This window comes from Canis lupus, chromosome 20, assembly GCF_048164855.1.
Source record: "Canis lupus baileyi chromosome 20, mCanLup2.hap1, whole genome shotgun sequence".
Classification (NCBI taxonomy): domain Eukaryota; kingdom Metazoa; phylum Chordata; class Mammalia; order Carnivora; family Canidae; genus Canis; species Canis lupus.
In genome coordinates this window covers 56,684,890-56,711,010 of record NC_132857.1, presented here as the reverse complement: position 1 = coordinate 56,711,010, position 26,121 = coordinate 56,684,890, and the positions used below count along the sequence as shown (strand labels likewise).

General features: G+C 40.2%; 2 long non-coding RNA genes across 3 annotated transcripts in view; one reads left to right on the top strand and one right to left on the bottom strand.

Moving 5' to 3' along the window:
• The window catches only part of LOC140611986 (uncharacterized), a 57,510-nt gene extending 31,725 nt beyond the window's left edge, over positions 1-25,785 (bottom strand). For both annotated transcript variants that reach the window (XR_012013337.1, XR_012013338.1), the window contains exon 1: positions 25,618-25,785. This is a non-coding gene — a long non-coding RNA (uncharacterized lncRNA). The remainder of the gene's footprint in view (positions 1-25,617) is intronic.
• LOC140612144 (uncharacterized) lies at positions 5,130-7,899 on the top strand. Its single transcript, XR_012013458.1, has 2 exons — positions 5,130-5,876; positions 7,756-7,899. It is a non-coding gene; the product is annotated as an uncharacterized lncRNA (long non-coding RNA).
• Positions 25,786-26,121: the final 336 nt, after the last annotated feature.

Genomic DNA, 26,121 nt, shown 5'->3' with positions numbered 1-26,121 from the left:
CAGTTGGTTTGCTTTACTGGTTTAATCTGGGAGACCTAGAATTCTATTTATTGCATTTGTTGTTAAAGACAAACCCAGAGCCAAAACTCAAACAAAGAAACAAAAAGCTGGCATTGCTTTAAGGAATACTGGCTGTCATATCAAACCATTTTTTTTTTAAAACATAACATAAGACTGTGCAGTTTTAGCATCAGGCTTGGTAATTACATGAGTGCCATCTTAATTAAACCAACTAATGTTCTCTCAGTGCCTATTAGAGCCTATAAAGGTAGGAAGCCTAAATTTATTGTGCTCTCCTAGGAAGGAAGATCACATAACTCAGAAGTGTACGTTGCATTTTGGTTTGATGTTTATGGTGGCCGGGAGTATCAACCTTGGCTCCAAAAACCTAAGGTGAATTAGAGCAAACTTCAGTTTGTGGTGATAATTTGGGACAAATTAAATAGAACGATCTTATGTGACAATGTCTAAGAAGCTAATGCAAACAGCAATCATAGATTTGGGAAGTAAGTAAACTCAACAACAAGAATATCTGTTAGTCATAAGAATGATACTCATAAATGGTGGTCTCTGAGTTGATGACCTAAGTAACTTTATGCCAAGGCAATTAAAGCTTTGCTGTAATGTTGCTGAGCCAAATTGCCCCAAATAAATATGGATCACACACCTTTAAGAGCACTGCACCCATCGGTTCTTCAATAGAAAGGCTTTATATAAGTTACATGAAGAAGGAATAAAATCATGAGATAGTCACTGAAATATTTATATCTTGCTCTGTCCCAAGAGCTGTTACACGCTTATATTTTGTCATACTCCTGTTAAGAAAAGAGAGGACATTCCCATCTCAGGGACCCATTTAAGAAATGAGATGGGATTGGATGTCATCACTCTCCATCAGTCAAGTATAAAAAAGAGAGGTGGGTTTTCTCATTCCTAGAGAAATGAGATTAGAAGGTACCTGTCTCGTCTCTGTTTAACTTTTTTGATAGAAGTCAAAGAAAGAAGCCTCCTCCTAAAAGAAATATGGCTAAAAATCCAATGTGAGAAATATGTGAATAATACCTAATATTATCTAGAGAAGAAACTAAAAGAACTTCTAGAAAATCCTTTTTGGCTCATCTTGGAGCTCTTAAGTGTTCCCTTAATGCTTATAAAACGCGCAGATTAATTAAGGCAGAGCCTAGAAAGGAGAAGGGACTCTCCCCTGATCTTTAGCCAAGAACGCTCTTTAAATACTTCCCAACCATCTGGCAAGGTAGCATGATATCATCATCATTTCACAAACAAGGAAACTGAGACTGAGAAATATCAGCCACCTTCCACTATCACCCTGCAGGGAGGTAGTAAATGGGAAGCCTTGTCTGCTGGCTGCATCCTGTGCTTTTTCAAATAGAAGAGTGAGAATGGCTAGATAATCGCGAAAGATGTGAGAGTAAAAATCACGTATTTACTTGGTTAAATAAAATAGATGATTTGAAAACTGGAGAGAAAGTGACTTCTACGTCGCTGCGATAAACCCCAGCCACCCCCACCCTTTCCCCACTGGCAGAGCAGAGGCATTTGTCTCTTCAAAGAGAAATGAGATCTTCTTTGGACTAGAGATGAAGCTCCCTGGGGTTTTTTCCTTACCTTATTGTAAATTATGGTGGTGGTACCTCCTGAGAATAGGGTATGCAATGATAAATGCCTGGTGGAATTGCTGAAATAAATATGAAGCTACTTCGTTTTCTGGATTTGGACTTGTGTGGGTTCCAAGAGCCAAGTTCTTTTTGACAGCAAACCTGTTAGGCTTTGGTGAGTCGAAACTTTTAATCTCTGATACTAACAAAGGTCTGCACATTTTAGGAAACTTTCTTTGGAATCAACCCTACAAATACTTTTGGAGCCAGACAGCATAATTACTCTCATTTTTTTAGTCAACGGTGCCTGATTATTGAGCAACAACAAAAATGTCATTAGTCATATCGCAAATCTTCTGTCCAGCCCGAAGTGGTTTTGAGTTATTTATACATTGTAAAAACTTAGGGCACTTTCATAGGGCAAAGATCACCCCTTACGCATTTTCAAAATAATATCCCAAAGTTTAGGAAGACAGTTTTTAGAAAGGGGCTCGAACAACAAGAGATAATGTCAAGGCAATTTGTTGGAGGCAACAGTAGCCTCCAAGGTGGAGGACAGTCCTTGGAGGACAGTCACTCCGAGGTGACTACTTTAATTGACTATATGCATTTGGGTGTTTTGGTTTTCTGAAATTTTTATATAAATAGTTTTCTTCAAAGAAAACAATGGCTTACAGTATCATTAGTTTCAATAGTAATTTTCCATTTTGCCTTCTTTAAAAAAGAATTTATTTATTCATTTGAGACAGAGAGAGCAAGCACAGAGGCAGAGGCAGAGGGAAAAGCAGACCCCGCTGAGCCGAGAGCCCCACGTGGGGCTCGATCCCAGCACCTGGAGACCACGACCTGAGCCAAAAACAGATGCTTCACAGACTGAGCCACCCAGGGGCCCCTCCCATTTTGATTGTGTATTATTAGAGTTCGCCACCTTGAGTTTTTCTTTCCAATTGAGATGTCCGTTATAGTAAAGGACACAAATCTCAGGTGGCTGGCCAGAGGGATTTTAGCATAGGTATGTATACTTCTGTGCAACCAAGACCAAGATCAAGATACAGAATGTTTCAAGCTTCCCACAGGCTCCCCATGTTTCCTACCAGTCTATACCCCCACCCCGGGATGACCACTGAACTGACTTCTAATTACAATAGATTGGTTCAGAAATTTTGAATTTTATATAAATGTAATCATACAGCTTTGCTCTGATGTATCTTTTTTTCTACTTAACATCATGTCAATGGCATTCATTCATGTTATTGTATGTAACAGTATTCTTTTCTTTTTATTACTTTTAATGTTCTGTTTTATAGCCAGATCTAGGTTTGCTGAATTATTCTATTGTTGGTGGATATTTGGGTTGTTTACAGTTTGGGACTGCTATGGATAAAACTGGACTCACTCTTGCTAGACCTAGGTTTGCTGAATTATTCTACTGTTGGATGTTTGAGTTATTAACAGTTTTGGGGCTGCTGTGGATAAAGCTGGTCTAGGCACTCTTGCATGTGCCTCTGGCAGGAACTAAGCACTCATTTCTATTAGATATGTTGCCAGGAGAAAAATCGCTGGGTCTTACTTATGTTTAACTTTCATAAGTGCTGCCAAAAAGTTTTCCAAAGTATTTGTACCAATTTAGACTCTTGTGTCTCCTAAATGACATAAAAAGAAAGACCATTTGAGCCACTTACCTTCCTATATTCATCACTATTCCTTTACATAAGCTGTTTAGGTTTGGTTTTGAGGGAAGTTCAGAGATCTTAAAACAAGATAACTGCTGTGTTATTTTCTTCTTGGCTTTCTTAGACTATTTCTAATCCATCAGATTTATAAAGTCTGTATCTTGTTATTTTGTCCAGAGATACAAGGTGGTACCTTTAATGGAGCTTCACCCCTGATATTCTGTGTCCTGTGTTCCCACCCGGGGCGAATCACTGGCAAGAAAGTGGGCCACGCTCTTCTCTCTCATCTGCTGCATGTGTGGATAAGACCCTGACCAGCAGCAGAGGTGGGAGGGGGGTGTGACTTACCATGTGTGTGAGCAGACATGGGATTCGGGAGGCTTGGTAAAGGCAGTACGATCTCGTTAACAGCATTTCGCAAAACTCAGAGAAGTAAAGTGACAAACTCAATTCCAAATCCCGTGCTCACCGGTACCTTAGCCTTCATCTTCTCCTCACTACTTAGGATTTCGTCATTAACTTGCCCAGAAGATTAGCCTTTGATCAGGCCAAGGTTCTTGTTCTTAGTCAAGAAAACAAAATATCACTGGTGGCTCTTCCCAGCTGTATGTTTTAGTGATTCCAGATGTGAAAATCAAAGAAATGCTGGCAACAATGCATTGTCCAAATAAAAAGGAAATGAAATGTGCAGACTGTTTTCTAAACATTTCAAAGACCCTGGAAATCCAGCCAACACCAAAATCAATATTTGCATTTTAATCTTTGTTAATTTAAACTATTAGAGCCTGTATCAAAGATAAAAGCCATTTGAAGTTGAATTTCCTTATTTTCTCCCATTATTGTTTTTGTTCTTACTACTTTTTTTTTTTTTTGTAAAACACTGGAGGAAGCAGATATTTGATTTAAATCTTTCATTTTCAAAATAAATATCCTTCTTTTCTGGGAACATAAATCAGGAATCCTGAAATGGGAGTTCTGTTTATGTTATCTTATTATGTATGGCTTAACGGTTCTTTAATTTTTGTTTTTAACATAATGAACCTAAACTAAAATCAATTAGCGCTACTTTCACATATGTGTCCCGGCTGTAACTATTCACTAACAAAATAAAACTATAATAATTAGCAGAATGTTATAATACAATTTAAAATTTTTTACCTCATTACAAAATAATAGTAATGGTAATAACGTTGTTTGGGGTAATCATAGCAATAGCCCAGGTTAGTTTATAATTTGGCTCTGTAATCATTTCACCCAACCAGAATATGAGGCTGGGAAATTAAGAGGAGATAAAGAGGCACTATGTAGGCTAACTAGATATTTCAAAAGTCATAACAATATGTGCTTATTAAAATTAATAAACAATTTGTTTTCAGTTTTATGGAGATGCAATTGATATACATCACTGTATGCATTTAAGGTGGACAGAATAATGGTTTGACTTCCATATATTGTGAAACAATGACCACAATAAGTTTAGTTACCATCCTCATATGCCTGTTAAAGATCACCTCAGTCTTCCTGCGGGGCCTAGTTGCTCTCACTTTATGCATAGTCCTAACCAACTACTCAATTGGCTTTCAAACTCAGAGCAGAAGAAAAATCAAAGATTAGTGAGAGATTAAAATAGTGCCATAGAAAAACATAGGAATGGCAGTACAAAAAAATGATAGCTATCAGCCAAAAAAATAATAATTCTAAAAAGTAAAAGGGCAATAGCGATCACTTTATTATTCTTACTAAAACATGACTAGCTACAGCCCTTTTGTATAAGGGGAACCACTTACCTGCCTTAGCTACTATTTTTATTTTTATTTTTATTTTTATTTTTATTTATTTATTTATTTTTTACTCAGTAGTGGTTGCAGTGATGGGCTGTAGGTGACCTGAAAGTCTCTTGCTTGGGTTGCATTCTATGGACGCTTTCAGCCCTCAGATTTCTCTGCTGTTGCCACAGGAACACCACAAAGAGCCATTCTAGTGCGTAAGCAACTCTCCTGGAGGACACTTTTGACCTACAGGGCAGAGTCAATGGATAAATAGCCCCCTCTTCTGTCCCTTGGGTGGATAATGCTGAACCTTCACCCTCAGAAGGTCTCAAAAGCCAAGGGGAGGCCCAGTTGCCCACTGTGTGAGCAACATGAGAATGACCCAATGGACTGACTCTCTTTACATCCCAATTCCATTCTTCCCAGTCCCTGGCCTCTGTGTCTTGCAAAATTTTCCCCCAAATGAATGACGTGTATGTAAGTGTTTGTCTCAGGCTCTGTTTTTCCTACAGAACCTACAGTAAGACAGTTGATATCTAGAAACAACTCTAAAAAGCAGACTCTCAGCAAGGTATTCAAGAACTCCATCATTTGATTTCTACCTGACAATTGGCTTTGTCACACAGCCCACAAGATACAGCAGACCTGCTGATGCCAGAGGTGTCCATGGTGATTGGATGCCATTCCCAACAGAAAAGTCATGGCAGAGACAGCAAGGAGTTTAGGGCAAGTCTGGGTCTTATGCGGCAGAAAATTACTCACTTTTAGCAAAGCAGCTTCTAGCCTACTGAAGACCGGGCTTCTACCGTGGGACAGTAAGTGACTAACCTGAGTCTACATGATTCCATTAGATCTTCCAAGTCATAAAACCAGACAGATGCCCCAATAACCCATTACTTGATGGAAGTGGTATCTGTGCTAGTTGGGCCCCAGCAGATCTGCAAGGTACAACAAATTGATAAACAGGTCATCCTTCCCCTATGTCACCTCTCTTGATTGTATTACTGTCTATCCCTCACCTTACACTTTGGCCTCATGGAGGTATAGAGCACCCAACCAACAGAAGAGAGAAAGCCTCGGGCCTGCAACGGAGATGGGTCAGACTTGTGCATTCATACTAGATAACAATACTCTGTGGTCCCAAAGAAGGCCCTGAAATGGTGGTGAGGGTAAGTCCTCTCATTTGGCCAATCTGTGAGCAGAGAAATTCAGTCTCTGAATGGGAAGTATGAGTTTAGGTGGACAGCAGTCTTACCAACTCCTTCTCCCTATGCCCTCCACGTAAATTATGTGTTACTTGCAATGTGGCAGGCATGATTTTACTCAATTTTTATACTAAACTCTGTAAGTCAGGTATTATTTTGATATATGCATTTTGCTCTTAAGTAACTAGGACAGGTTAAGTTATTTGCTAAAGGACAGCTGTTCCGTGCGTTGTGTACTGTGAACTCTGTGGTCCATGTTCTTTCTATTGTATTGCATTAGCTATAAGGTATAAGAGCATATCTTATGGTTTCCAAAATGATCATTCTAAGCTAAGAAAGGTTAGAATTCACTTAGTATACTGCTCAGGAACATTAGGAGGTATACACCACACTTGAGAACACCAAATCCAAGCTGGTTTTCATCTAGACCAGTAGTTTGCAAATGAAATTCCAGGGAGCTCCAGGATTGCATGATTGTCCCAAGTATATTATGGGTGTGAAGCAGTCTTAACAGGGGCAATTTGGGCCTCCTTAGCTCCTTGAATAGTATTATCACTTTTCCATTCTAAATATGGAGGTTCTACATAAAATTACGTTTGAAAAAAAGAATTCACTACTATAGCAATAAAATTGGAAAGCTTCACATACACCATACGGATATATCAAAATACTGGAGTCCTCCCTGCTTTGGAGGTAACTCACATGTTAGTTCTTTGAAATACCAACAATTTCTAGTCCAACAATGTGCAAATTTTAGTCCAACAATGAGTCAGAGATACCTGGCTAACGGTATCTCTGCCATTACATGTTAACTTCAAGTCAGCTGGGCTATCATATTATAATAATGTTTTTATCTAGTCATATAAATACACATTCTTTGAAATAACTCTACACCTGTGTCCAGGCTTGGGCCTGGCTTTCCATGATTGTTGGAGTGAAAAGGTTCAGACAAAAAATGTTTTTAATTGGCATAAGCCTAGAGCCCCACCTGCCCTTCCCCGTCTGCAGTGAGATGTGCTTGGCAGAGGTACCCTGTGGCACTGAACTATGCTGGAGAGATGGGATTTGATTGGTCTCTAGGCCTACAGTGTACAGAAAACACTTGGACAAGTGGAGACAGGAAGATCTTGGAGGTTTGGGGGTGGTTAGTTGGAGGCAATGCGCTGCATGCAGAATGTGTCTAAGTGTCAAAGTTAGCGCTGAGCAGGGGCGAAGGACGCCTACAAAATAGAAACTCCTTTTCCTAAGCCTCAGAGCAGCCTAATGAATTCATTTGGGGGCCGAGTAGTTGGAAAGTCCTTAGTGTTGTAGGAAGGCAGACTCCAAGGTCACACCGAGTTGCGTCAGGCTTCAGGCTTACTGATTCTTTGGAAACATTATAAGAGCCCATAGCTTAACAATAAGAACAAGCAAAGTTTTCAGGTTTTATCCAGGCTAGATTTTTTTCGAAGGTCATCTTTTTATATTTCTTTCCCCTTTTCCTGTTTAGGTCACTGCTTTTCTCCAAACCAAGTGAGCTCCTCTTGGATAATTTGCCTTCTGATAAAATCAGTTCACCTTCCACGGGCCTCTTGCAGCCAATTATGCTTTTTTTTTTTTTTTTAACACTCCAAATTAAAATTTTTCAAGATGTGCTGTGAGTATGAAGGAATAAATCCTGTCGTTGAACAAAAGCTTCAAATTAAGGGGAAAAAATCTGCCTAAAACACAGTATGAGCAGAAACAACAAAAATTCCATCCTCCCTCCTTGAGAGCCTAGCCTCTTCCCCCACAACTGCTGAGACAAAGGCCACAAAGCCACGTAGGCAGTGGCCACTCTCCACATCCAGTCCCCGTCCCCAAGCTCCAGAATGTCCTGTACATTGGGGTCATCGAGGACTAGGGGTAGGAAATCCCAAGAAGTGAGGAGGAATTACTCTCAAAAGGGAAGCAATAAAGTTAGCTCCAAGTGCACAGGCCCTCAATAGGCAGCATACGGGAAGAAGTTTGGGTAGCAAGACAGAGGGGCTGCAAGTAGCTTGTACGTCATGCGGGTTAGGGTGTAGAGAACTGAGGTCTGCGCAGAAAGGATCGTTGAGCACCCAGGAGCCTAGGTGAAGAAGTCAGTGCCTTCCGAATCCCCATGTGCGATCCCCATATCCCTTGCCAGCGCTCCTCAATCTCTGCATCCTCTTGAAATGCAGATTCTGATTCCCGGAGTCTGGCATTGGGGCCTGAGAGTCTGCATTTCTGACTCGCTCCCGACTAGATGCTGCAGTCACAAGTTCATACAACCCCTATTCCTATTCCCCTCAATGTTCTTCAGGACAATGATCAGAGAAACAATCACAAAAGGTACAAGTTGTTTAAAAAGATGTAATACCCCAGGGTATCAGCCAGCGTTCTCTAGACAAACAGAACCAATGGAACCGATCTCTAGATATACTGAGAATCGAGAAAGAGAGAGAGAGAGAGAGAGAGATTTCAGGTAGTGCTCGCACCGCCGTGGGGACCGGCAAGGCTGCAGTCTACAGGGGCAGGCTGGAAATGCAGTCGATGTGCAGTCTGAACGCAGAGTTCCTCCTCCAGGAAACCTGTGTTACTCATAGGAGCTCCCCTGATTCTACGAGGCCTACCCACATTATCAAGGGTAATGTGCTTTATTTAAAGTCAACTAATTATAAATATTAATCACATCGACAAATACCTTGACACCAACAGCCAGATTAGTGTTCAAACAAACACGTGGGTGCCATGGTCTAACAGAGCTGACACCTACAGCTAACCGTCACTCATACTATATAATTTTCAGCAAATTTACTTTGTTCCGTCTTACCGTGTCTGATCAATAGCTGCCCTGCAGTCCGTTATATGTATGCACCACCATCATATAAGTAGTCTTTTATTGCTGGATATTTTACTCTTCACTATTACAAAAATACTGCAATGAACATTCTTGAGAAAAAAGCCTTTAAGTCCAAGTATGAATGTATCTGCCGAATATATATTTAGACTTGGAAATATAGGTCAAGTAGTAAAGTTTTACTTTACTTTTTCTTTTTTTTAAGATTTTATTTATTTATTCATGAGAGACTCACAGAAAGAGAGGCAGAGATGCAGGCAGAGGGAGAAGCAGGCTCCATGCAGGGAGCCTGACGTGGGACTCGATCCCGGGACTCTGGGGTCACACCCTGGGCTGAAGGCGGCGCTAAACCGCTGAGCCACCCGGGCCGCCCTAAGTTTTCCTTTTCATAGCAATTGGCAAATTGTTCTAAAAGATAGACTTTGCTGATTTATATACTCAGTAGAAATGGGCAGACATTTCTGTTTCCACACAGTCTCAATGACACATCATATTATATGATATTTTCAATTCTGCATTAATATGTGAAAAACAATGTCTCATTCAAGTTTTATTTTGTGGAATATCACTTTTTTCTTGTGGTTAGAGGCTATTTGCATTTTTTTTTTTCTGTATCTAGAGTCTATTTGCTGTGGTCTTAAGCATTTTTTTTTAATTTAAATTCAATATACCTTCTGAATATCGGTCATTTTCTTACATATACAATACAAACGTATCTTGTTCTATTGTGCTATTTGTCTTTTAACTTCACTTACGGCGTTTTAAAACAACACAAATATTTTAACTTTATGCAAAACTATTAGTCTTTAATTTTTTTAGCTTTTGGGTGTTGTGTCTTGTTCTACAGACTTTTTCCTCCAAGCTAATATAAATTCCCTTATATTTTCTTCTACACTTGTGTGGCATCTCATTTTGTGTTAGAATCTTTGAACCATTCTGTTTACTTTGGTGTGAAGAGTGTAATAGAGATGAACTGCCTGTCCTCTCTCTTCTGGCTCCTGGGTTATTCAAAATCCATTTGTTTGATAATCTATTTTTTAATCACATACTGAATTCCACCATGTATGGGCTTTACTTATGAAATATCTATCCTGGAAATTCAGTTACATAATATTTATTACTATTTTTCTATAATATATCTAATACCCTGATAGAAGGGCTAGCCCCCCTCACTGTATTTACATTTTGAAGCTTTTCTAGCTAGTCCTGTAAGTTTGAATCTATTGTCAAAAAGTTAATGTTGGCATTTTGATTGGCAATGAATTTAAAGTTTTGAATTAATTAAGGGATAATGTCCATTTTACGCATTTTCAACAGGATGATATCATCCTTAAAGAGAAAAAAAATGGTTCTTGGAGGTGAAAAACTTACTCTTGGAAAAAAAAAAAAAAACAACTTACGTTCCAAAGCACAGATATATATGCACAATATGTAACTAGATATTAGTTTATCAGTGGCATTAAAATTTAATGGGAGAGAACAATTAAGAAAAAAGAAATATCTGAAAAGGAGGGCTATAATGAAAGAATTGAGAAATACCGTTTATCTATGTAAAGTTGATCATTCTTCTCTAAGAACAAGTCAGTTCTTGATATGCATTTAAATGTTTTAGGCTTCACTCACAGTAGAATTTTAAAATTTTCTTCAAATCTGAATGTTTATTTCTAGGTGCTTTCTCTTTTTTTCATAAATCTACACTGAAGACAATAAGTAAATTTTGCATATTAATCCTTATACACTCAATCTACTGAATTCCTAATTGTAGTAGTGTTATAGTCATTTCCTCTCATTTTCTAGTATTAATATAATCTGCAAGTAATGAAAAGTTGGCATCATCCTTTCTAACTTCAATGTTTCTGATCATTGTATTTAGGTTAAGGGCATTGCTAGTACTTCCAGAAAAATGCAACTAATACCAGTCATGATAAACATCCTTAGGGTGAATATGAATTTTATAGGACTTTTTCTAGTATTTCACCATTAAGCCCATGATAATTCTATGTCACAATTAGGGATTTATTAATCCATTTATATTTTTAAAGAATTTCATCAAATGCTTCTTTGACATTTACAGAGATGATCAAATGATTACTCTCCTCAAATCTGTTAATATGTACATGTTAAGTTCCATATCTTGAACCATCCCTGCATTCCTGGTATGAACTGGTAGTGGTTATAATTTTCTTGTAATATGTTATTGTGTAATATTGACTTGTAATACATGACTTTAATTTATTTGACAATACTTTTGATTTTTGCAACAATAATATAGATGAAATTTTGAAATTTAATTTTACCAACCCATTCAGTTTTGTCAGGTTTTAGTAATAATGACTTCATAAATTTTCCTTTTTTTTTCTTCTATGCTCACAAACATTTTTAAATAGAATGAGAGTTTCTTAGTTCTTACAGACTTCATAGATTGGCCATTGAGGTTGTATGGATCAGGCATTTTTCATTGTGGATGATGATTTTTTGACAACTTTTTTGCTTTATTTAACTTTCTTTTCCCAGATATGTTTTGGTTATTTACCCCTTACTTCCCAGGTTTGTAATTATTTCTACAGAGGTGAGTATTCTTCTAAAATTCTTTTCAGTTTTTCTGTATCTATGCTTATTTCCTCTATTGTGACATGTGATTTTGTGGATTTGCGTTTTCTACCCCTCTCCACTTATGCACCATTTTTGTTCTCTCCCCCTCACCCTTGCAGCCACAGGCTCTTACTTTGCTTCTCACTCTCACTCTCCAGTTACTAGTTTTATTTTTTTGTTTGTTTCCTGTTTTATAATTCATTTGTCTGCTTTCATATTTACATTCTTTCTCTCTTTCCTATGTTTATTTTGTGTTTTACCCCAACTTTTAAAATTTGATACTCCATTCATTTTGTGTGTGTGCGTGCGTGGAAAGAACATTTACTTTTGTGGGTGAAAGAGAATTTTTAAAAGGCAGCATGAAATGGATTTCCTGCAGTGTTCTTTGGGATTATATAATTCTTCTTATAAGTAAGAATTGTAAATGATTCCTTTATTCTTCATGTGATGGACTGCTTTCATTTCAAGATTACACAATACCAAAATCAGTCCACATGCACCCCAGATTTACTAGGGTTTTAAGCATTATTCAAATTGACTTTAAGAAGATTATACTTTTTTCCAACATTTAATGACACATGGTTCAATGATCTCATGAGTTTCCTTTTTTTTTTTTTTCTTTAAAGATTTTATTTATTTATTTATGAGAGACACAGAGAGGCAGACATACAGGCAGAGGGAGGCTCCACGGGGAGCCTGATGTGGGACTTTATCCCGGGACCCTGGGATCATGACCTGAGCCAAAGGCAGATGCTCAACCACTGAGCCACTCAGGTGCTCCAACCTCATGAGTTTCCTAACCCTATAGTCCTTTTCTATAGTGCAAGTCACTTGACCTTCACCTCCAGCTGAAGAACTATTTTTGTACTTGGTTATGGATGGTTAAGGACTCCTCCTGCTCTAATTTAACACTCAGGGCACACAAAAGGAAGTCTTCCTTGTTCTGCTCTGACCTTGTGACCTCATTCTTCTGTAGCATTTTTTTTTTTTTTTTTTTTTTTTTGCTAGGAAAGTCCTTACCTTGTACCCCTGATCTGCAAATAGCTCACTGTCTTATTACCTGGACTTGAGTACTTCTCTTGATAATGTGTCTACTATCAATCTCTGTTAAAGTGGTGTTTGGTCTTAATCTCCATGACCTTCTCCCATCTGCCATTCAGTTACAAGACCGCTGCTTCTGACACCATCCTGAAAGGGTGGGCCTTGTTGTTAATTGACAGACTTCCATACATTCATTTATTTACTCGCTCATTCATGAAGCATATATTGAGTGCCTACTTTATTCAAGCAGTGGGTTAAAGCAGAGAAAAGAAAAAGTAAGATGTGATCCCTTCCTTCCAGTAGCATCCAATCTAGTGGAAGATGACCCACTGACAGGAGTCTGCAATACTGATTAAATCTAGGGTTTTGAGTGCTGAGTTTTGACATGATATTCTAAAACCTCTTGCTGGTTTTGCTGTTTGCTTATCCCAAGATACTTGGAAAATTTCCAAATTTACAAACACTGCTATCGAAGTTAATTTTTTTCTAAGAAAAATGTACGCAACAACAATTAGAGAATGAAACTGTGGCACCAAGCGGGAGACGCACAACATTCAAATATGTATCTCAACAAACAAAAATGACAAATGATTGCATGTTATGACCTAATGGTCATTAGTAAATAGTAGAAACTGTGATTGTCAAGTCCAAGGATGCCAAGGGTCTTCTACATATTAGAATCTCATTGTAATGTGACAAAAAAAATGGGCATGGGACTATTTCTAAAATGACCCATTGGTTTAGATTTATAAGAGACTTTATTGTTGAGAATGAGCATCAGAAGAAATTTATCCTGCTCTTTCCCTTATAACACGGCTCCTAGCACGCATCCCAGGGGTGGCATTTGAGTAAGACTCTAGTGCACTATTATTATAAAGCAGAGAGGAAGTAACACTAACTAGATTCACTTTTTTAAACTTCTCAGAGTAAAACTTCTGACACAATGCCAAACATCCAGATGAAAACTGAAGAAAAACAAAAACAACTCTCCAGATGTTTTCCCTAAGCAAATGTATAGGAATTACTGTTCTTATCCATTCATTTTGGAAATAACTCATGTAGCATAAGGGAACAAGGACCAGATGAAGTATTATTGTCAACAAAGACCATGGTGACCTCTTAACAGGAAGAAAGCACTGGTGATTTTAGATGACCAGGACAGAATAAAATAATCATTAAAACCTCACCCTGGTAGATCTTGTAGGTTAACTTTTTAGCCCACATTTCTCACTCCTCTGTGGATCCTTGCTTTTTGCCATTTAATTCATAAAACCTTGTATTTTCTCCTACGGTAAACCGAGCACACTTCCTGGCCTCTTGACTTTGGGTCAATGGAACATTAGCAGACATGATTTATGCAGAGGCTTGAAATGTGCTTATGTAGTTGGGCTTACCCACTTACATTTTTGCCATGAGAGAAATGACCCCAGGTAGCCCACTGGCCCAGCATAGATGAGAGCCTTGTGGAATAAATCTGCCTCCGACATAAGCTGCAGAGATTAGAGCCAAGTCCAGCCAGTTCCTGGACAACTTGCAGATGTGAGAGAGAATAAATATTTGTGTGTTGAGCCACTAAGTTTTGAGGTGTTTTGTTACTCAGAATTATTGTGGAAATCGTTGACCTCTATCATAGAGCCAAAGCAAACTGAAGGGGGAGGGGTTGTCTATAACAGAGTGTTTCCCATCGGTCTCAGCCTGCTGATAGTGATGTTATCAGCTAGAAATATCTGAAGCACTCACCTGGACCCATGTTCATCGTGGCAAGCCCCCACAAACATTTCCCCAGCCAGAGCCAATGCCGTGGCTGACCAACCCTTGTGGTTCTTATTATGATTGCAAGATGCATCTTAGCAATACCTATCAGCAAACTTAGAAAAAACAAGGTTTATTACTCAGAGGCTCTGAGAGTACACAGCATGCCCAAGAGCCACAGTGACGTCACAAGTAAGGAGGAAGAGCAAAGACCTTTTGTGTCTTCATTGGGATGGAGGGTGGTGGGCTAGTGTGGTGTGGGCTCGCACGTTATTGGAGAATTTGAAACCTAAGAACAGGTATAAAGGCATGGGAAGGGGAAGCATGGTCACTCGAGTGCTCGGTTGTCTAGGTTGCCCAGGACTTGCTCACAGGGGAGCTTCATGGAGGAGGCAGCCTGATTTCTTATCTAGCTGATTAGCTAATAGGTGTGTCAAACAGTTGGCAATATGTTTATCTGCGATAGATGTCTTTGAAATGGATGTCTTGATAACCAAAAACGTAATGTCAGGTACTTACATTATAATGAACAAAGTTCACTGACAAACAGTTATACTACACAGAGTCAATATGAGGAATCAAGTCGCCACAAAGATGCAGATGCGAGTGTACATAACACTCTAGCCTCACTACCTAATACGAGCTAGCACTTTCATACCTCAAGGTCTCACACATGCTGTTTCCTAACTCCCTCCCTCCTGCATGTCGTGACATAGCCATGACCTATTCAGGTAATGGGGTACTCTTGTCCTCAAAGTAGGCCTCCAATGGTTTCCAGGAAGAAATTGAAACTATACTGGCCTGCAGATCAGTGAAAGTGACTCCCTTGATCAAAACATAATTTGTATGATTTCTCTTTAGTTTGAACATGATTTAAATAAACACATAGGCAAGAGTACAGTTTTGTCATGAAAACATTCAGAACTACAATAAAGCATTTTTAAAATCTAATTGGCCAGGACTTTGAATTGACCAAATTTCTTTTGGCTTTCCATTGTGAGAGATAAGAAACATATTGCTAAGAAAATAAATAGCTAGAATTTGATCTAATAAAATATTCACCTTTGAATAAAGCCTTTGAAGTCTCACATTGGAACCTCCTAGAACTATGCATATGTAGGAGACTACAACTCACCAAAATGATCCTAAAACAACACCTAATGTTCAAGGAAGAAATGTTTTCATCAGTTAGAATTGGCATCCTTAAGCAGAGAAGTGGGCTATTATAACTTAGAGCAATTTAATATAATTAGGGTTTTTTAAAAGTGAATTTGAGATTGATCCTCAGTTGACTACATAATTCCTGTAACTTTATTAACCTGTAGTTTGTGTTGTGATGTGTGTGTGTGTGTGTGTGTGTGTGCCCACCCATGTGCGTGTGCATGCATGCACGCCCACAGTTGGGACAAGTAAGAATTAGTACTTATTGCGGCCTTATTCTTGCCAGGAACTGTGCTGAGACATTTACAGACATTATCTCATTTGATCCTTATAAGAACCTTGCAAGAGGGGATCCCTGGGTGGCGCAGTGGTTTGGCGCCCGCCTTTGGCCCAGGGCGCGATCCTGGAGACTCGGGATCGAATCCCACGTCGGGCTCCCTGCATGGAGCCTGCTTCTCCCTCTGCCTGTGTCTCTGCCTCTCTCTCTCTCTCTGTGACTATCATGAATAAATAAATAAAATCTTTAAAAAAAAAAAAAAAAAAGAACCTTGCAAGATATATATAAAATCTGCTCCTCGATAGGTAAAGTAAAAATGCTAATTTGGGCCTGAACAGTTTATAAACAATATTCTAGGACCTTGGCTGCACATTAGAATCACTGGGGAGCTTTTAAAAATCCCCATACCCAAGCCCCACTCCAGGACATGGGAAGCGGAACACGCCAGTGGAGAAGGCCAGCGTCGGTGTCGCTGAACTCCCAGGTGACTGCAGTGGGAAGCTAAATGAGTTTGTGAGTCACTGGATTTATAACCCCCATGATGACTTGGGAACCTCGACGCTCAGTGACATATGTGCTTGGTGTCAACCAGGGCTGTGCCTCTGCTGCTGTAGAGAGAAGCCAGTGACTCCGCAGTCACCAGGGCCCGTGTCCTAGTGGAAGAAGCACCAGCTGCACCCGCTTCCAGGCCATCAGAGAGCCACATTCAGACCGTTGCCCTCGGGAGACCATGGAATAGAGACTTGGACACAAGCTTTCATTATTTCCCAAGGACAGGATCAATCTTATGCTGCCGTACACCCCTTTGGCCAGTGAGCTCTTGCCCTAGCCAAGCAAGAGGAGTGGCGCTGTGCGTTTGTATTACCTGCATGTTGGGCAAGAACGCAAGGTCAGGCCAGATTGAAGACAAGGAGCAGTTTCGGAGCCAGGGCGTGTGTACTCAGAACAGGTGGACGCTCTTGCCGGTGCTGTGCACCTGCCGAGTCATCGGAAGCGCCCCCTTCGTGGACCATTCTGGGTCTCCGAACAGCTCTGGCTTCTGGGCTGCCCCCGAAGCTTGGCGTTAGGGGCGCGGGTGAAAGCAAGGCCCCTGCCCTTTCTTCAGCCTGGGCCCGCCGCCCGAGCAGCAGAGGAAAGGGGAAACCGGGCACCTGCTCCTTTGGCATTCTCTGGGCCTCCAGCAGTTGAATGTGTCCCTGCAAAGGGCTACCGAAGCCCCGGGCCTGAGGGCTGAGCCGGGCGGATGCTTCCTAAATGCTCTCAGTTCTACAGCAGCTGAAATAAGCTCCACCCAGGTCTGGGGAGAGGCTGCTCAATGCAGTGCTTGCGAGTGTGAACTGCAGGTCCACACGCTTATGCCTGTTTTCTCATCTGTCCAATGAAAGTAATTAATTTTGCTTATTTTTGATGTATGGCTTATACAATAAACAGATGAAATAGATGTAAATAATAGATGAACGCATTAAATAGATGAAAAATGTCTAGAAAATGCCTTCCCATAGTAAGGATTATATAACTGTAAGCTCTTGTTATTTATGTCTTCTTTTATCCATGCGATTGTTTATTTCTGGCCACAGTGTTCAGAAAGCCTTCCTATATATGGCAGGCACTATGTTAAGCTCCTGTAATACAAAGGGTACAAAATAATTTGGTCCATGCACTCAGGGGAAGAGAGGGAGACAGACATATAAAAGTTACCTAGTATCATGTTAGGAGCTAAGTAATGACTCCAGATGCATCACTCCTTGGTGTTCTAGAGAAGGAGCACCTGCAAACAGTCCTCTTTGCTGTGAGTACCAGTGCTCCCTACTTTAGGATTCCTTTACATATCTGATAATGGGCAAGAGTTTAATCTTTAAAATAACTGTGATCCTAGAACTTTTTCCAGAGCAATAAGACAGAGTTGGTTTGTTCCCTTTATGCTATATGCCCCCCCCCGCCCCCACTTCTTCATCTGCTTGGCCTTAGGCAAATCGCTGACCTCTTTGTCAGTATTTCCCACTGTAAAATGGAAATAATGTTACCTACTTTGCAAAGTCGTTGTAAGGCTGACAGATATATATATATATAAAACACCTGGAGCTCCCCTTATATTTGCAGCTTCTACTGGTTGAAGTAAAACATCTGGGTCATCCAACCCAAAGTCCAAAGAAGTCTCCTTTCTCAGGCAGTTGCTATATGTGTGATTATAGTACAAATGTCCTCTCTTGAGAAGTTTTAAGATTTCATCTTGTGCTTTGGAAGGGTCTCTTTTCCTCCCCTTTTCTTCCTCTTCCGTTGTCTCTGATATTTTCTCATCCTATTCACATTAGGCTGAAAAAGGCACAGGTTCATCTGTGCTATACAGCATGGAGGCTGACTGAACCCCTCATTTCTTAGGTCTCATAGGATGACTAGAACAATCTTCTCTCTATATATTTACATCAGTCCACTGTCATGGACTAATAAAAAATTAATTTTAAATATAGTTCGAAATTGTTTCGTACCATGGACTGATATTGTAGACAGAGATCACCATGAATCTCGAGATCTTTTAACCATACTGACATATGAACACTTCCTTCCTTTCTTACATTTCTAAGTCTTGGTTTCCTTTCCCAGCATTCTTATTTATATCCAAGGAAAGGGAAACCCCACAGCAGCCTAGCTCAACATCTACCAACGTGTTTAAAGAAAATATTCTCATTGGTGTCATATAGTATTGGAAAATTTGGGATTAGAAAAAAATGAACATTTAAAAAAAATCACTGTAGGATCACACTATTAAGGAAGTGAGAGGATGGCCCACAGAAAGGGAGAAAATATTTGCAAGTCCTATCTCTAATAAGCGTCTGGTGGCTATAATATATAAAGAACTTCTATAACTCAAAAAAAAAGACAACCTAATTTAAAAATAAAGGATTTGAACAGACATATCCCTAAAGAAGGTGTATAAACGGCCAACAAGAACATGAAAAAAATATTCAACATCATCACTAGCCTTCAGGAAAACGCAAATCAAAACCATGAGATCCCACTTGACACCCACTGGAATGGCTGGAAAATACCAAGTTGCTGAGAATATGGAGCAATTAGAACCCTCATGGGCTGCGGATGGGGATGTAAAATGGCACAGCCGCTGCACAAAACAGGTTGGCAGTTCCTCAAAAAGGGAAATATAGTTACTATAGCACCCAACAATTCCATTCTTGCATATGTACCCAAGAAAATTAAAACATATTCACACAAAAAACTACACAAACATACACTCCAGTGTTATTCATAATAGCCAAACAGTGGAAGCAATCGAAAGCCCCTGAAATGATGAATGGGTAAACAAAACGTGGCATACCTCACACAATGGACTGTTAGCCACAAAAAAGAACCAAGTAGGGCTACTGCCACAATGTAGATGAACCCTGACAACATAATGCCAAGTGAAAGGAGCCAGACAAAAAATATTTCATATTTTGTGTTTTTATTTATGGGAAATTTTCAGACTAGATTAATCTATAGAGGTAGAAACCCGATTTGTGGTTGTCAGAAGCCAGAAGGGAAGGGTTAAGTGGTCAGGGGGACTGCTAAAGGGTACAGAGTTTCTTTGGGGGATGATGAATATATTCTGTTTTTAAATAGTAGTGGTAACTGCATAACCTTGTGAATATTCTAAAAATCACTGGATGGTATGCTTTTAAAAAAAATTGCAAGAATTAGAAAAAAAAATTGCAGAAAAAAATAAAAAAATAAAATTAAAAAAAATTGCAGGACCTCTGTAAGGAGTTCTTTGGCTAATTTTCATACTAAAATTTGTGTGGAATTACAAAAGACCCTGAATGACCAAAGGAATCTCCAGAAAGAAGAACAAAGCTGGAGACACCACACGCACTCATTTAAAACTACATTACAAGGCTAGAGTAATCAAAACAGTATGATACAGGCATAAAAACAGACACAGATCGATGGAACAGAATGGGGAGCCTGGAAATAAACCCATGCACATGTGGTCAATTAATTTTTGACAAGAGTCAAGAATATGCGTATATATAGCAGGGAAATATATAAGAAATGGTGCTGGGAAGACTGGACATCCTCATACAAAAGAATGAAACTGGACCACTACGCTACACCATACACAAAACTTAACTCAAGACAGATTAAAGACTTAAGTAAGTCCTAAAACATAAAACTCCTAGAAGAAAACATAGAAGATAAGCAATTTGACATTGGTCTTGGCCACGATTTTTTGGGCTTGACACCAAAAGAAAAAATAAACAAGTGGGACTGCATCAAATTAGAAAGCCTCTAAGCAGCAAAGGAAACCATCAACAAAATGAAAAGGTAACCTATGGAGTGGGAGGAAGTATTTGTAAACCACATATTCGGTGAGGGTTTAATATCCAAAATATATAAGGAACCCATACAACTCAACAGCAAAAAGAAAGACCACAAAAAACCCAAACCCCAATTTTAAAAAGGGCAAAAGCCCTAAATAGACAGATACATGAAAAGGTATGCCTAACGTCACTTATCCTCAGGGAAATGGAAATCAAAATCACAATGAGACCCTACCTCACACCAGTTAGAATGGCTGTCATCAAGAGTCAAGTGTTGGTGAGGATGTGGAGAAAGGGGCCCCCTCTGCACTGTTAGTGGGAATGAGACTGATACACCCACTATGGAAAGCTGTAAGGTGACTCCTTAAAAATTTTTTTAAACATAGAACCACCATATGATCTAACAATTCCACTTCTGGGTATATATCCAAAACAGAATGTCAAAGAGTTATCTATGCTCCTATGTTCACTGCAGCATTATTCACAATAGCAAAGACATGGGAACAAGGGAAGTGTTCCTCAACAGATGGAAGGGCAAAGATAATGCGGCTCACGTGTACAATGGAATATTAATCAGCCATGAGAAAGGACATTCTGGTGTTAAAATAACATGGACGGGCCTTAGAGATAATATAGGAAGTGAAATAAGTCAAAGGAAGACAAATACTGTTTGGTATCACTTATATGCACAATCTAAAAGGGCCAAACTTGGGATGCTTGGGTGGCTCAGTGGTTGGGCATCTGCCTTCAGCCCAGGTCGTAATCCCAGAGTCCTGGGATCGAGTCTCACGTTGGGGTCCCCTCATGGAGCCTGCTTCTCCCTCTGCCTGTGTCTCTGCCTCTCTCTCTGTGTCTCTCATGAATAAATAAATAAAAACCTTAAAAAATAGAAATAAAAATAAAATAGAAGGGCCAAAGTCATAGGAACAGAGACTAGAATGGTCATTACCGACAGCTGGCATGACTATGGGGGCATCTGGGCATGGAAGTACAAACTTCCATATAAGATGAATAATTTGGGAGACCAAATGTACAGCACAGTGACTACAGTTAATAATACAGTGTTCTACAGTTGAAAGTCACTAAGAAAGTAAATCTTAAATGTTTCACCACAAAAAAGAAATCAATTATGTAACATGATGTAGGTGGTGGCTAATACTACGGTGCTCATCGTTTTGCAAGACACAAGTGCATCAAATCAACAGACTACACGTTTAAGCTACATGATGGTATATGTCACTTGTACCTCAGAAAAACTGGGGAAATAACAACTGTTGGTGAGAAAATAGAGAAACTGAACCCTTCATGAGTTGCTAGTGGGAATACGAAATGGTTCAGATGCTGCGGCAAGTAGTTCGGCAGCTCCTGAAAACGTTAGATTTAGAACCACCATGTGATCCAGCGCTTCCTCCCCTAGGTGTGTATCTAGGAGGACTGAAAACATGCATTTCCTCAAAAACTTGTGTGTGAAAGTTCACGGCAGCATTACTCATAATAGCCCCCAAGTAGAGACAACCCAATGTCCATAAGCGATGAATGGGTAAACCAAATGTGGTCTATCCCACAATGAAATATTATTCAGTCCTAAAGAGGAACCGAGTGCTTCTTCATGCTACAACATGGGTTCACCTTGAAAACATTATGCTAAGTGAAAGAGGCCAGCCACCAAAGGCCACGTATAGTGTGATTCCACTTATAAAGAACGTGAAGAATAGGCAAATAAATGGGCAGAGACAGAATGGAGGAGAAGCCAGGGGATGGAGAGAGGGAGGGAATTTGGACTGTTAATAGGTAAGGGATTTCTCTTTGGGGTGATGGGAATGTCCTGAAATCCGATAGTGATGATAGTTACACAGTAAATACACTAAAAACCACTGAAGAGGAACCAATTTCAAGCGATTAATTTTATTTTATATAAATCATGTCTCAAAAATGCTTTAAAGGGATCCCTGGGTGGCGCAGCGGTTTGGCGCCTGCCTTTGGCCCAGGGCGCGGTCCTGGATATCCTGGATCGAATCCCACGTCAGGCTCCTGGTGCGTGGAGCCTGCTTCTCCCTCTGCCTGTGTCTCTGCCTCTCTCTCTCTCACTGTGTGCCTATCATAAATAAATAAAAGTTTAAAAAAATGCTTTAAAAACAAAAATAGACCATAAACTTTAAGAACGATTCTTTAGGGGCACCTGGGTGGCTCATTCGGTTGAGCGTCTGCCTTCAGCTCAGGTCATGATCTCAGGGTCCTGGGATGGAGCCTGCATCAGGCTCCATCGGGCTCCCTGCTCATTGAGGAGTCTGCCTCTCCCCTTCCCTCTGCCTCTGCCCCTCCCCTTGCTTGTGCTCTCTCTCAAGAAATAAATAAAAACTTTTTAAAAAAAGGATAGTTTTTAAGCATTGAAGTGACTATATAAAGTCTTGAACTCACTGTTTATTTTCTCTCTAATACAGCTGAATACTCTTATTTCTATGTTAGAACCTAGAACTTTTATGTGTCTATGAATATGTGGGTTTCAGAATGTGCCTCCTGGGAGATAAAATTGTTCAAAAGAAAAAAAAAGGAATAAAATATTGTTAAGAATATCCATCCAAACTTTTTTTTTTTTTTTTTTTTTTTGAGGGAGAGGGAGAGCACGTGCATGCGCACAAACACACACGTGTGGGTTGGGGGTGGGATCAGAGAGGTAGATGGAGAGGGAGAGAGAATCTCGAGCAGGCTCCATGCCCGGTGTGGAGCCAGACAGGGGCTGGATCTCACAACCCTGAGATCATGACCTGAGCCCAAACCATAAGTCAGATGCTCAACCGACTGAGCCCCCCAGGCACCCCTCTTATGTGCAAACTTTTAATTGATAAAATTATTCATTCTTCTGGATCCTAGACTATGTCTAAAAAACTAAAAAAAAAAAATAGTGACTTTATATTATGCGAATTATCTCTCTCTCCTTTATTTTTTAACTGCAGGAACTCTCTAAGGAGTTCCTTGGCTAATGTACATCATGAATTTCCAAGGTACAGATACAGAATTTTGTGTTTTCCATCTAATTTAACAGTGGAAAACTGTTTTCCATGGGGCAGCTCTATGGGAACTGCCATGGGAAATATTGCTGTAGCGACTCCACTCCAAATAAATATTAATGTAAGAGCATCCAACACTTGGAGTAGATCATTTGGTTTAAATGATTCATCACTGTTGATTCTAGGTCGCTGCCGTTTCTCCACTTCATTTTGGCTCTGTCGACAGTATTCTCTCTCCTCGTATGTTGAGCTTTGTTGCCCTGCATTTCATTGCTCCTCGTGGGAGAAATGTGACTTCAGAAACCTCTCTTAAAAATAAGGTGATGTCCTGGGAAGTGAGCACAAGGTAACTACGATGAATGTAATTTAGTAGGACACGTGGAGCTTAAAATACGCGCCGCGTTTTTAATCCAGCTAAGGCTATAATGCACCAAGCATGACATCTTAAGTCTATTAAGTCATTCCAACAAGATTAGTCTTCAGGTTAGGCCTACCACCCTGGAGACTATTGTCACAATGTCCTGGGGACATTTGTGCCAATGGACTTTATTGGTTCTGATACCCACTGGTGTCTTTGCCACACCAGGTAAAACAGCTTAAGAGAGACCTTAAATGTTTCACGCCACGCTTGTAAAATAGGTAATATCGACCCATGCTTCCTTCTCTCTAAATGACAAGATACGTAAATCTGCCGTGGGGAAGGAATAGTTGGAACCACCACACGGGAAACTCAGGTCGCATTTTCGACAGCTGCTGAATACAAAAACCATCGAATCACAAAAATGAGAGGAGAAAAGGGAAGGCGAAGAAGCCCAAGGAGGGAGATCAAGAGAGGAGAAATCAGGAGGGGACAGGGGACCGCAACAGGAGCCCAACAACCGAAACAAACTACTCGGTGCCTCTGTCTCGGGGTCCCTCTGTCATGAGCTCTCATTTGACCACTGATACGAAGGATTCAGATATTTGTGGACAAGTATCATTTCTAATTATCTTGCGCGATACCATTTATTTTGTTTCCTACATGTGAGTAGCCATCCCTGGTTTTCTTTTTTGTATGTTTAGCTTCTAAACATGGTACACCAAAAAATAAGTTGGTGGCTTTCTTTGGTTTTGTTTTTTTTTTTTGGTGCCGGTGGAGAAAGCAAAGCCTGATATCATGTGAACCAGATGGACTTGTTTGGATGGAGAACAAGAAAAACCTGTGAAGATTAACAGAAAACCTTTTTCTGTGCTCACAAACTGATGAAAACTTGGCATAAAATGTGGTACTGCTAAATAAGGTACGCGCTGTATCCCACTGGCTACTATGAGTGAATGACCAAGGTGATCTTTGCTTTTGAGTCAAAAGAGGCTTAAATAGGGGCACCTGGGTGGCTCAGTGGTTGAGCGTCTGCCTTCAGGTCAGGTTGTGACCCCGGGGTCCTGGGATCGGGTCCCGCATAGGGGTTGCCGCAGGGACCCTGCTTCTCCCTCTGCCTATCTCTGTGTCTCTCATGAGTAAATAAAAAGACTCTTTGAAAAAAAAAAAAAAAAGAGGCTTAAATAAAGCCAACAGTATATTTCACATCGCAGACCATGCCTTCCACTTGCCCCATTATGTAAACTACTCTCTGCTAGAATTTAGCTGCTTCCAGCAGAACTTTCACCCTTATAGGACGTTCCCTTATAGAAGCCTTATGATCTGGAAACAAGGGCATTTCCCCTTTTCTGATCTCCTGACACAATTACTGTCTAAGTGCACATTCAGAAACCAGTCTCGAAGAGTAAATACATGCTTTAGCATATTCTGAATTACATTATCTTTGTTATTACTGTTTGGCCTCTTACATCCGTATGTCCTGCTTTCTCAGCTAGACTATAATTTCTCTGAGATCAGGGTACATATTTTATGAGCCTTTCTACATGTCCACGGCGTCAAAGGGTAATATAGAAATAACTGTGCACCAAAGTCCTTCAATTTAGAGGAGACTTTTCCTCCCAGAGAATGTACAGTAAAATATTGAGCAGGTGTTGGATAACCACGTTGTTTACTTATCAAATGCTCATATAATCCCTATCGTGTGCCAGCCAGCAACATGTTTAGATATTCGAAAAATATATTAACTCGCAGAACCTCTGTAGCAACCTGGTTTAGGTAAGTTCTAGGACCATCACCCCATTTTGCAGGCGAAGACACCGAGACATTACTGCCAACAGATAATAGAGAGCCGACGCAGAAATCAGACTCAGGCAGCCTGGTCCTAGAACCTGTGCTCGTTTCTACCACTTGAGCTCTGCTGCCCGTAAAGCCATGCCGCGTTGACTCTAGTGTCTCTCCACCTGTCTTGGTTCCTGCCAGTTGCATACCACGTATACTCTTACCTACCATGTTGGTTGTCAGGTGTCTCGGACCAGCGTGTTTCATACTCAGTAGGGCAGGCAGTTGCAAAAGCCTTCCAAATACCTTCTTGCCACCGGTCTCATCAACTCCTTGCTAACAACCGCCCTTGCTTTGATGCCACTGCTCCACTATCACCCCGCAACTGACAGCAATGCTACCCTGTTCCTTCTTAATTACTGTTTAGTCGTTGAGAATAAACATTCCTGTTCTCGTTTCTTTTCTCTAATCTATTCTGGCTACAAGTACCATGTTGATGCCTTTTGATGGAAAATAGAACACCAAGAACTTCTATCTTGGCATCAGTTTCAGGCACCACAAAAACAGACCTGCATCAGACGCTCTCTGGCACTACGCGGCGGCTGAGACGGGAAATCATCGTCACATCCTCAATCTGCTCCCAGAAGCTACTCAACAGCTCCAGCCAAGCTGTCCTGAAACAGGAGTTCACCCTGAGAATCTGCATCTATTAAAAGCAGTCTTTTAAGGTCT